The 11,995-nt window shown below is 44.6% G+C and overlaps 2 non-coding genes across 2 annotated transcripts; one reads left to right on the top strand and one right to left on the bottom strand.

Annotated features, from left to right (window-relative positions):
• Positions 1 to 2,233: 2,233 nt before the first annotated feature.
• On the bottom strand, positions 2,234 to 2,397 carry LOC147027760 (U1 spliceosomal RNA). Its single transcript, XR_015057872.1, has one exon. It is a non-coding gene; the product is annotated as a U1 spliceosomal RNA (small nuclear RNA).
• A 6,501-nt stretch (positions 2,398 to 8,898) lies between these two features.
• Positions 8,899 to 9,062, top strand: LOC147027759 (U1 spliceosomal RNA). The gene has a single exon (XR_015057862.1). It is a non-coding gene; the product is annotated as a U1 spliceosomal RNA (small nuclear RNA).
• Positions 9,063 to 11,995: the final 2,933 nt, after the last annotated feature.

Raw genomic sequence — 11,995 nt, 5'->3', positions numbered from 1 at the left:
GAAGCTTGCACACCCTGATCCACACCACTTTATGCCGATGGCAATTTAATTTGCAGTGAAATAGGGTTTTGTAATGTAATGTTGGTTGTGTAAAGTGTGTTGTTTGTGTGGATGGATGTGCTGTAAAGAGCTGCGTGGAAGGCGAGAGATTAAGAGGGATAGGGAGAGAGGTAAGAAGGGATATTGTTGCGAATTTGGAAGCTTACTGCACACAACAGCCAGATCCTATAGATCAGCTATATTGGTAAGTATGTGTTTCTAGTTAGGGTCCCGTCCTATGTTTAATCTATCGATAATTCCAGCGATGTGTGTGTGCGTGCGTGCGTGCGTGCGTGTCTGTCTAACCGCTGTTTCTTGACAACCACTGGTCCGATCTAATTGAAACTTGCCAGGTATATTGCTGGGGACCTGAGTATGTGCCTTTTCAAGGTTTGATATTAATCGGACAAGTGCTTCCAAAGTTATGGCCATTCATTTACCAACCAATGACAAGACACGTTGCTGCGGCCATTTATTTACCAACCAATGACAAGACACGTTGCTGCGGAGGCGTGGCCGATGGGGCAGAGAACCTCAGCCTCGTTCCTCATTACGGGTTACAACGTACGGACTTCCAGATGGTGATGACTTCGTGTATTCTAATAATTTCTCGATTTCTTATGCGCATTTATAGATAAACACAATGCCCCAATCCAGTCGTCATTTACGAGAGCAAAGGAACGGAGTGTGTGGTTGTTTGAAATTGTTTTTTTTGGGGGGGGGTTTGCACGTACGTTTTTTCTTCTTTTTTTCTCTTCTCTTCTCTTTGTGTTTTTCCTTGTGATGACATTGCGAAAAGACAAAATACGTTGGCGCTAATTGAATAATTAGCCATTAAAACGAAATTGCGAATAATCGTAACTGCGATATGCGAACTTCCGGACAGTGAGGACTTAACTTTGTGTAGGCCGCTGCGCGGCCGGCCGACGATGACATCTCATGCCGTGCCGGTTACGATGGGGATCAATCGGTGCCTTAGTTACCGTGGCGTAGAAGTGGCAATGGTCAATGGCAGCGAATGTCATGGCAAGCAAAGATAGGGAGGTAAACTTGATTTTAATTTGGATTTTATTTAACTCTGTGTGTGTATCACAGCAGTTGTTACTTCAATGCAAGCGATAATTCGTGGAATGCATGTGAACATTCCGTACGGGCACGCACTACTTCCGGATGGTGATGACTTTATGTATTCTAATAATTTTTGATTTCTTATGCGCATTTATAGATAAACACAATGCCCCAATCCAGTCGTCGGTTACGAGAGCGAAGGAATGGCCTGTGTGGTTGTTTCTGGTTCGCGGTTTGAAAGTTTTTTTTGGGGGGGGGGGTTGCACGTGCGGGCACGCATGTACGGGCATGTGAGAGCAAAGTAACGGCCTGTGTGTTTTTTTCTGGCTCGTGGTTTGAAAGTTTTTTTTTTTTTGGTTTGCACGTACGGCCACGCACGTACGGGCACGCACATATGGGCACGCGAGAGCGAAGGAACGGCCTGTGTGGTTGTTGTTTCTGGCTCGCGGTTTGAAAGTTTTGTTATTATTTTTTTCCACGTACGGCCACGTACTAGTCCATCTATAATTCCAGCAATCTCTGTGTCTGTGTGAGTGTCTGTGACCGCTGTTTCTCGACAACCACTGGTTTGATCTAATTGAAACTTGCCAGGTATATTGCTGGGGACATGAGTATGTGCCTTTTCAAGGTTTGATATTGTTACGGCTGTGGAAATTCGCAAACCACCATTCAGGACCCTCAGGTGAGATATCTCTAAAGTACATGTGTAGTTAGCCCAAACCCGTTGTATAAAGGGAATTAATGTGATCCATTTGGGCTGCGACGCTTTGAGATAGCCGTTTTTCTGTTCTATCTTTATTTTGAACCAACCACGTCTTAACCGCCATCACACAACAACCACGCCACCGCCACCATCTACGCTCCCGCAAACATCACATAACCGCCATTCCCAACGGCACCATAACCATCAACCCTCACCACCGAAAACCCTCCACCACCTTTACCTCTCTCCTTCTACGGCCATTCCCGCACCACCTGTGAATACTGAACCGGAACCGAACAAATCTCCATGGATGGGATCCCGGACTAGTTTTTGTCAAGCACCCAACCCTGTCCACCGAATTTAATCCGAACCAATCCCCCTGCACACAAACAAAAAATAATTATCTGTTTTTAGTTTGAAGTTCAGGGGATAGCGCGAACGCAGTCCCCCACTACCACAAATTGTACAGTCGAGTTTCCCACATTTGGGGAAATCGCAAGGGTCAACCCGCCCGGAGTGCAATGGGTAGGCCTCGCCCTGAGAATACTGCCTTAATGATCACAGTATTTCTCCTGTCAGGTAAGTATGAGTTGTTTTCCTCACGGACTCCCTTTTCTTAGTTGGAGCACCGTCTTACTTTACCGGGACACATTGATTCCGTTCCCTGAATGTTTATATAAATGGGGCATGTTGTAGAATCATTGGAAACACATCTTAACCGGACTATTAGGTTCGATGTTCTGATTTGAATCGTTGGAGAATTTCTCGCTTTGCCGATGATTTTGGAGCAAATTATGAACGTTTTGGCCTTTTGAAGATGCCGGCTGTCATGACGCTGATAACTGTGTCACGTCATGACGTCATGACGCCGGATATCGAATCGCGATTTTCCAACTCGTTTATTTTACCTTTTTAATCTTGAAACGTGTATCTCTTTGCAGACCCTCGATCGCTCATAGATCCCTGTGTTCATAGTTTATGGGAGATTAAATAGAGAAGATTAAGGGAAAGGTTTTGAACTTTCTGGTTGCTTTTGTGGATGGGATTGTGTTCGCTTTGTCTTATCGGGTTCGTTATTTAAACGGTTACTGGCGAAGAACCACCCTTTGCGGACGGGATCACTCCCCCAGTGTTACGGACGGGTTAATTTACCCAGAATTGGCATATTATCGAACGACTTGTGAGTTGTGACCATCCCCTCACACCGAGAGAAGCGCTCTTCCAACGACTGCACTAACATCCTGGAAAAGGATTGTGTGCTCCCCCAACCTTAGGGTATAAATGTAACAGATTGTTGAAATTGTGTCATTCTGATGCATCTTTTAGTTCAATAGTTCATACATAATACATCAGTAGAATATCTTCCCGTTCTGTTTAGCGCTACGTGAACACCCTTTTGCCTAACGTCTTCGAGTCAGGTGTTCCCTTTTTCGTGGATGAAATTAAGAAAACATTGATATCGGTTTGCTAACCACCATGGGAAGGAAGAAGATGCTGACTTTTCCAGAGGCAAATTAAGATTTTTTTGGGTCCTGGGCACAAAAAATATTTCGGCCCAAAAAAGAGAACTCTATATTATTTTGCCCCCCAAAAAGGATTCCATGTTATTTTCGCCCCAAAAAGTGGACTCCGTGTTATTTTGCCCAAAAAAAGAGGACTCCATATTATTTTGCTCAAAAAAGGGGACTGCATGTTATTTTTCCCAAAAAGGCCCCAAAAAGAGAACTCTATATTATTTTGCCCCCCAAAAAGGACTCCATGTTATTTTCGCCCCAAAAAGTGGACTCCGTGTTACTTTGTCCAAAATAGAAGAACTTATTATTTTTCTCAAAAAAGGGGACTGCATGTTATTTTTCCCCCAAAGGCCCAAAAGAGATGACTCTGTGTGATTTTCCCCAAAAAGGCCCAAAAACGATGACTCCATGAGATTGTGTGCAAAAAGAGGACTCCATTTTATTTTGCCCAAACAAAGAGGACTCCACGTTATTTTGCACAAAAAGAGGACTCCATGTGATTTTCACCTAAAAAGAGTACTTACTCCATGTGATTTTCACCCAAAAAGAGGACTCCATGTGATTTTCACCCAAAAAGGCCCCAAAAAGAGTACTCCATGTGATTTTCACCCAAAAAGAGGACTCCATGTGATTTTCACCCAAAAAGGCCCCAAAAAGAGGACTCCATGTGATTTTTGCCCAAAAAAGCCCCAAAAAGAGGACTCCATGTTATTTACGTCCAAAAATGCCCCCAAAAAGAGGAATCAGTGTTTTTTACAACTAAAATGGCTGCCAGTCGGCCATCTTGGATCTGATCTCAAAAAAAAAAAAAAATGACGTGCTTATATAACCCATTATTCTTTATCTGGGTGCCAAGTTTGAACAAGATCGGTAAATGCTTGTCTGAGAAATGGTTGTGGACGGACACATGCACGCACGTACAGACGGACACAAAAATGGAGAACAAATCCATAAGCCCCCTTTTCGGACCAAGTCCAACGGGGTCTAAATATGCCATGTTTAAGTGCTCCGTTACCAATCAGCTTGCTATCGCTTGCTCAGCCAGCCGTTCCTTTTCAACTGTTTCGTTGGAGTGCTTGCTTGAGTGCTTAAGTCACCTTGTGAGCACTCTTTTTTGTGTAAAATCACATGGAGTCCTCTTTTTGGGTGAAAATCACACGGAGTCCTCTTGTTTCGGCCTTTTTGGGTGAAAATCACATGAAGTCCTATTTTTTTGAGCAAAATAATATGGAGTCTCCTTTTTTTGGGCAAAGTAACACAGAGGCCTCTTGTTGGGGCAAAATAACATGGAGTTCTCTTTTTTTGGCATTTTGGGCCAAAATATATTTTGTGCCCAGGACCCCCCCAAAAATCTTAATCTGCCTTTGGAAAAGTCAGCATATTCTTCCTTCCCATGGTGGTTAGCATACCGATATCAATGTTCTCTTAATTTCATCCATGAAACAAGAAATACAGTACTTGACTCGTAGACGATAGGCAAAAGGGTGTTCACATATCGGTATACAGAACAGAAAGATGTTTTACTGATGTATTATGAATGAACTATTGAACTGGAAGATGCACTAGAATGACATAACTTCAACAAAGTATTACATTCATACCCCAGGGTTGGGGGAGCACACAATCCTTTTTCCAGGATGTAACTGCAGTCGTTGGCAGAGCGCTTCTCTCGGTGTGAGGGGATGTTACAAGTCCTTCGATAATACCCCAATTCTGTGGGAATTAACCCATCCGTAATGCCGGGGGAGTTAATCCGTCCACAAAGGGTGGTTCTTCTCCATTAATGGTTTAAATAACGAACCCGATAAGACAAAGCGAACACAATCCCATCCAAAATATCAACCAGAAAGTTCAAAACCTTTCCTTTAGTCTTCTCGATGTAATCTTCCATCAACTATGTGTGGTGTATTAGTAGTTCATACTAATGCATACATACATGGGTGCACCGGGGTGTAGTTCAGGAGAGTCACGTGACCCGCCCATGTTCCGATGCGGTGCTGTGCTGTGTCCTTGTCCGTGTCCAGATTAAACCTGTTGTTCCCACTTCAGAGTCTTCGTCCCTGTTCATTGAGTACATTACAGGGGCCACGAGGATGTCTTCTTGCATCGGCATATTGCATGAATACGCAGTGGAGGATGATTGGGAAGAGGATACCGATTGTCTGAAGCAGTACATCGTTGGAAACAAAATGGACACCGATGAAGACGCTGAAAGACGGCGAGCTGTATTCCTGACTGTATGCGGCATCCCGACGTAGAGCCTCACCAAAGATCTTCTTGCCCCAGCCAAACCTTCTGACAAGTCATATGAAGAGCTCGTCAATCTCGTGAAAAAGACATTATCAACCTAAACAGGGTAAGATCGTCTCGAGATATAAACTTTATACCCACCATCGTCAAAATGGTCAGTCAGCATCAGAGTTCGTGGCTGATTTACGCCGACTCCCCAAACATTGTGAGTTTACAGATAAACTCGAAGAGATGTCACGTGATTTCTTTATAATAGGCATCAGTGACGACTCAATTCTGTGGAAACTCCTTTCTGACTCCGACCCCAATTTGGCTCAAGTCATGGAAATAGCCACTGCGTGTATGCAAACTGCTGAGAGCCTGCGTGTGATCTCTAACAAGTCAAAAGTTATCTAGCAGGACCCATCGGTTAGCGAGGTAACCTTTGGCTACAATTAAAAGTGTTTTAGCAAGCCACCACATTCACCTTCACCTCCTGACATTTCTGAATCTACCCGCAAAGTTGGGGTAACTTGTTGGCGTTGTGGTGGTAATCATCAAGCTTTGCAATATCGGTACAGGAATTATACCTGTGACAACTGTGATTGGCGGGGACACTTGAAGTGTCGTTGTTCTCGATCCAAGTCGAATAACTTGTCTCCTGCTTATCACATTGGGGTGAACCCTGATGCAGCGGACGATAAGTCACAGAGTACAGCCTGCAGCCGAGAGTCAAGTGAGGAACTTTATGAGGGTTTCTCTGTTGGAACAAAGAGCTCCGATGCTCCAATTATAGTTGATGTAACAATCGATAAGATCCCGGTGAGGATGGAAGTTGAATCCGGCGCTTCCAGATCAATTATGAGTGAGAGCAAGTTCACCTCCATTTACCCTCCGGGAAAGACCCCTGCACTCCGACCTGTATCTACTGACTTGAGAACATACACCAAGGAGGTGGTTCCTGTAGTTGGCTCAGCCAACGTAACTGTAGGATATGGAAACAGCACTCATGTCCTACCACTACTGATAGTGCGTGGAGAAGGACCAACCCTCTTAGGCCGAGATTGGTTACAAATAATCAGACTTAATTGGAGTGACGTGAACAGTCTCCAACTCTGATGTTGGATATGATGCTGTGCTCAACAAGTACCCTGGCCTGTTCAGCAATGGTGTTGGCACCTTTACAGAGCCCAAAGTGAGCATTCATGTTTCTGCAGATGCTCAGCCATTGTTCCTTAAAGCTAGACCTGTGCCCTACATGATGTGATCAATGATCAAATGTGAGCTTGACCGTCTGCAGAGTGAGGGCATCATCTCACCAGTCGAGTACTCTGAATGGGCAGCACCTACCGTTCCAATACTCAAAGCAGAGTTTCAGAACTTTTGTAAAATTAATGGCATTAAGCACTACCACATCTGCTCCCTACAAATCTGTCAGTAATGGTCAAGCTGAACATACTGTTCAGATCATCAAGAATGGTCTAAGGAAGGCTCCATTCAATCTCGTCTAACTCGTGTGTTGCTCAACTACCACACCAGACCACATCAAACCACCGGTTGCTCACCTGACAAGCTGCTGATTGGTTGTGAATTAACAACACGGTTATCATTAATGCACCCGGACATAACGGTCCAGGTCGAGAATAACAAGTATCAACAGAAACGTAATCACGACCAAACGTCTGTACACCGCAACTTCCAGATCAATGATCCTGTACATGTGGTGAACTCCGGATGTGGAACCAAGTGGTTATCTGGAATCATGATCGATAACATTGGTGAAATGGTGTTTCTTGTGAAGTTGTTTGATGGTAGATGCATGGGTCAACATGTTCACCAACTCAGGTTATGTCATGGGGAGCGAAACATTGAACCGGCTCAAGTGCCTTTGTCACCCACTCCTGTGTTAACACCACCTGTGTTTGAACCCCGACCCTGTACCCCTTATTGAGAAACCCACAGCAGTTGCAAGCAAGGACAGCCCTCCACGAGCCCTGAGAAGATCAACTCATGTCTGTAAACCTCCTGAGCATCTTGATTTTTAGATCCTCGTGGAGGATCTCTAAGTCTTAGTCACGTTGTTGTTCTTCATCTTCTTCTTGTGGACTTTTTTGTTTCACAGCCTACAGTTTTCATCGAAACTTCCTGAAACTTGATATATATATGTAAAAATACCCTGCGCAGACAGGAACCATCTCCGATTTTGAAAATTCCTCCAAGAAAAAAAGAAGTTATGACGTCAAAATATCTCCGCTAATGGAAATCGCCTAAAAAATTATCTCAAACTAGGCAAGCTTTTTAAATTCTGTTTGCGAGAATCGAACAGGGCATTAGCAGAGATGAATTACCGCACATATGACACATCGCTATGACGTCATATCAATTTTTATGACATCATTCCTATTTTTTGACATTTTTTGTTTCAAAACCCAGAGTTTTCATCGGATCTTGGTGAAACTTGCCATGTATACGCAGAAAGCCCACGCGCAGGCAGTAACCATCTCCGATTTTGGAAATTCTTCCTAGAAAAAAAGTTGACGTCATAATATCGCCGCGAATGGAAATCGCCTATACCATTATCTCCGAAACTAGGCAAGCTGTTTAAATTTTGTTTGCCGGAATCAAGCCGGGCATTAGCACAGATAATTTATCGCAAACCTGATACATCACAATGACGTCATCTTCGTTTTTATGACGTCATCATTAAGAGGACGAGGATCTTAGCTCATTTGAGCTTGTTATTTTTAAACGGGGGGTGGGGATGGGGGGGGGGGAGATGAAATGTATTCGTACTTCAAACTAATGCTTGCATACATGGGTGCACCGGGGCGTGGTTAATTGGGAGTCATGTGATCCGCCCATGTTCCGATGCTGTGCTGGGATGTGTTGGGTCCGTGTCTTAAATTAACCAATTGTTCCCACTTCAGTCTTCGTCCCTGTTCATTGAGTACATTGCACGATGAACACAGGGATCCATGTGCGATCGAGTGTCTCCAAAGAGATACACGTTTCAAGATAAAAAGGTAAAATAAGCGAGTTGGAAAATCGCGATTCGATATCCGGCGTCATGACGTCACGACGTGATACGGTCGTCAGCGTCATGACACCCGGGCATCCTCAGAAGGCGAAAACGTTCATAATTTGCTCCAAAATCATCGGCAAAGCGAGAAATTATCCAACTATCCAAATCAGAACATCGAACCTAATCGTCCGGTTAAGATGTGTTTCCGAAGATTCTACAACATGCACCATTTATATAAACATTCAGGGAACGGAATCAATGAGTCCCGGTAAAGTAAGACGGTGCTCACACTAAGAAAAGGGAGTCCGTGAGATAAACAACTCATACTTACCTGACAGGAGAAATACTGTGATCATTAAGGCAGTATTCTCAGGGCGAGGCCTACCCATTGCACTCCGGGTGGGTTGACCCTTGCGATTTCCCCAAATGTGGGAAACTCGACTGTACAATTTGTGGTAGTGGGGGACTGCGTTCGCGCTATCCCCTGAACTTCAAACTAAAAACAGATGAGTTGTTTCGTGATCCTATTGTTCTTGTCTATTTACAATCATTTTTTGGTTTGGAAGTCATGTTTGGAAGTCGTCCTGGCAAGTTTACCTGTTACACTGAGGTTGTTTCGATCCCGAGGGGGGGGGGCTTATTGGATGGCGATTTTGGCAGGGCATCTGTCCCGTCCACAAATGCTTTTCAACACCGCCGCCAGCCCCCGGGACAGCCGAGCAGTTCTTTATTAAGAGGAGGCGGACAAGTTGATCCTGGGAGATTTTTCCACATGCAGGAGAAGTGCATGGGGAATGAAACAGACGCACACAGGGGGCTTATTCCTCAAATCCCACTGCGAATACACGAATATAGTTTCTTAAAATGAACATAAATATTTACAAAGGACAACAATTTCAAAAGGTATTGATAATAATAATGAAGTGAATAAATCATACAGTCGAGGCGCCTCTCACACGGACTCAAATACAGACAAAGGGAACACAAAATAAAAAGAAATAGCCTTCCTTTCAACTACTCTTGTACCGAGCTAGCTTGGCCCAGAGCTCGTCTTTTTGGAACCTGGAATTGAGGCGCCTCCATCAGCGAGTGCTTACGCGCACAAAAATGGCGCTTCTCTCGTAGCAGGACAAACGCGCGCCAGGCAATCCGTGAGCTGCACTCAACACCAAGGCTCAGAGCCCGAGTGCAGTTGCTTATGACATACACAAGGCTCGGGGTCGTTTACAAGTTTCATGACTCAACCAAGAGCCAAAGGCCAGCGTCTTGCTTCACCACCTGAGCCAAATAACCTCAACAGTAATTCAATGGCCGTGTCATCCTCCTCAGCGTGCGCTCACCCTCCGCTCTCGCCTCTCCAAACAATGCGCCTCCTGCCTCCGCTCTGATCACAGCTCTCCAAAAATGCGCAAGTCCTGAACTCCCGCCTCTGATTCCCCTTCGAATCAACTCTGCCTCGTGCGTTCCTCACAGTGACCTCATGCGTGCGCTCTACCGATCTCTCTTCCTGTGCAGTCGGAAGCCTCCCATGCCCTCTTCTTCTTCAGGCGTCGAGCCGAACAATCCTCTGCCTCTGGGGCGTGGCCTGCTTGGAGGAAATCCGGGAAGGCGGGGCTTCTGCCTGCTCGGCACATTTTCTTTTGGGACGTGTTCTCCACCTTTATTGCTGATCTTGAAATGCAAAAACATCGGGAAAAAAATCACAGAGGGGTGATTACATACTAGGGAAGCTTATTCTTAAACCCTCGTTAATTAACACGACACCACCCTCTGGTGTGGTGACACTTAACACTTAAGCTCACACATTCCCTACTGAGTTACATCGAGATGCCTCCTACACGTCCACAGACCAAGCAACTCTACACAATGCTATATTGCCGATTGGATTCCTCCATCAACTCCCCATAACTGTAATAATATGTATATATATATATATATATATATATATATATATATATATATATATATATATATATACATACATATATATATCAAAACATGAGAAGTGTGATGAGCACTCCGCTGATCCCCATTGGACAACAATCCCATACCAAAGTATGGAGGTTTTGGACACAGACACAGAGGCTTTGGCCCAGTGACTTTGTCAAAGAGACAAAGATCATATGGCCGTCATTGATGTGGACTGTTGTCCAATGGGGATCAGCGGAATGCTCGTCACACTCCTCATGTTTCGATTTTCCCGCTGGTCACATCACTTGCATTCTGGTTGAATTGTTTGCATGAGCAGGAACAATTGTCAGGGTGGCAGACGGATGGTTATTCTGTACGGATTATATGGTTATACTGTGTGAGACATAATCCGTGGCAATGCAAACCATAACAGTCAGGAGGTGTGTGCGCACACACACACACACACACACACACACACACACACACACACACACACACACACACACACACACACACACACACACACACACACACACACACACACACACACACACACACACACACACACACACACACACACACACACACACGAACACAAACTTGAGAATTGGTTAGCCAGGGGTAAACTTTAATGATGACGTGTTGGATGTTAAAAATGATGGGGAGGGCTAATGACTACATTTCAGTGTGTAACAACTAAAACAGTGGTTGGCAGATCACACCTCTGCTAAGTTGAACAGTTTAAATTTTGTATCCCACTGATAGGTCTGATCTGGATCTGGACCTGAACCAAAAATCGAATCGGCTTGTTCTTGTCACCTTACCAACTCATCCTGCAAGATTTGTGATAAACCGCCCATAACGTTTTGAAATATCACGTTCATATCGTTTTGGCCCGATCTCTCAATATGCTGGAGTTGTTCTCCTCTTCCCCTTAAAAGAGGGGAGGTCCAATGGCACCAAGCTTCAGATCATATCTAGATCTGAATCTTCACCAAAATTTCATCAATTCTTCCTTTTCACACACCCAACCTGGCCACCAAGTTTCATCCGAATCCGTCCATAACTGTTCGAGATATCCTGCTCACAGACAGACAGATAGACAAAAAAAAACCCAGCGGTAAAAACATAACTCAGTCCACCTTCGGTAGTGGAGACAACTACGTCACGTGCAAACTGTATTCTTTAAGCAAGAAGCTGTGACCAGGTGTTCTGAACTTTCGGTAACGGAGGTCAATACATTTTATACCGCTCGCCAAGTGACTTAAGCATTCAGGCAAGCGCTAGCTTGCTGCTTGGTAACACCCCGAGTGTCCCGTATTTTACGGGATCGTCCCGTTTTTAACCAAACGTCCCGCGTCCCGTTACATACCCTCAAGAAACGCCACTTTCCAATATTTTCAGCATTACGAAGGATATTTGTTAAAGGAAAGGAAAAAACAAACAAACAGCGCAGCTGCGTACGCCTCCGTCATGGCAACAGCACACGCTCAACAAGGCCCGGTGGAA

Source organism: Eptatretus burgeri, chromosome 4, assembly GCF_056783735.1.
Source record: "Eptatretus burgeri isolate ZD-2024b chromosome 4, Ebu_testis_v1, whole genome shotgun sequence".
NCBI lineage: Eukaryota > Metazoa > Chordata > Myxini > Myxiniformes > Myxinidae > Eptatretus > Eptatretus burgeri.
This window is presented reverse-complemented; position numbering and strand designations above follow the sequence as displayed.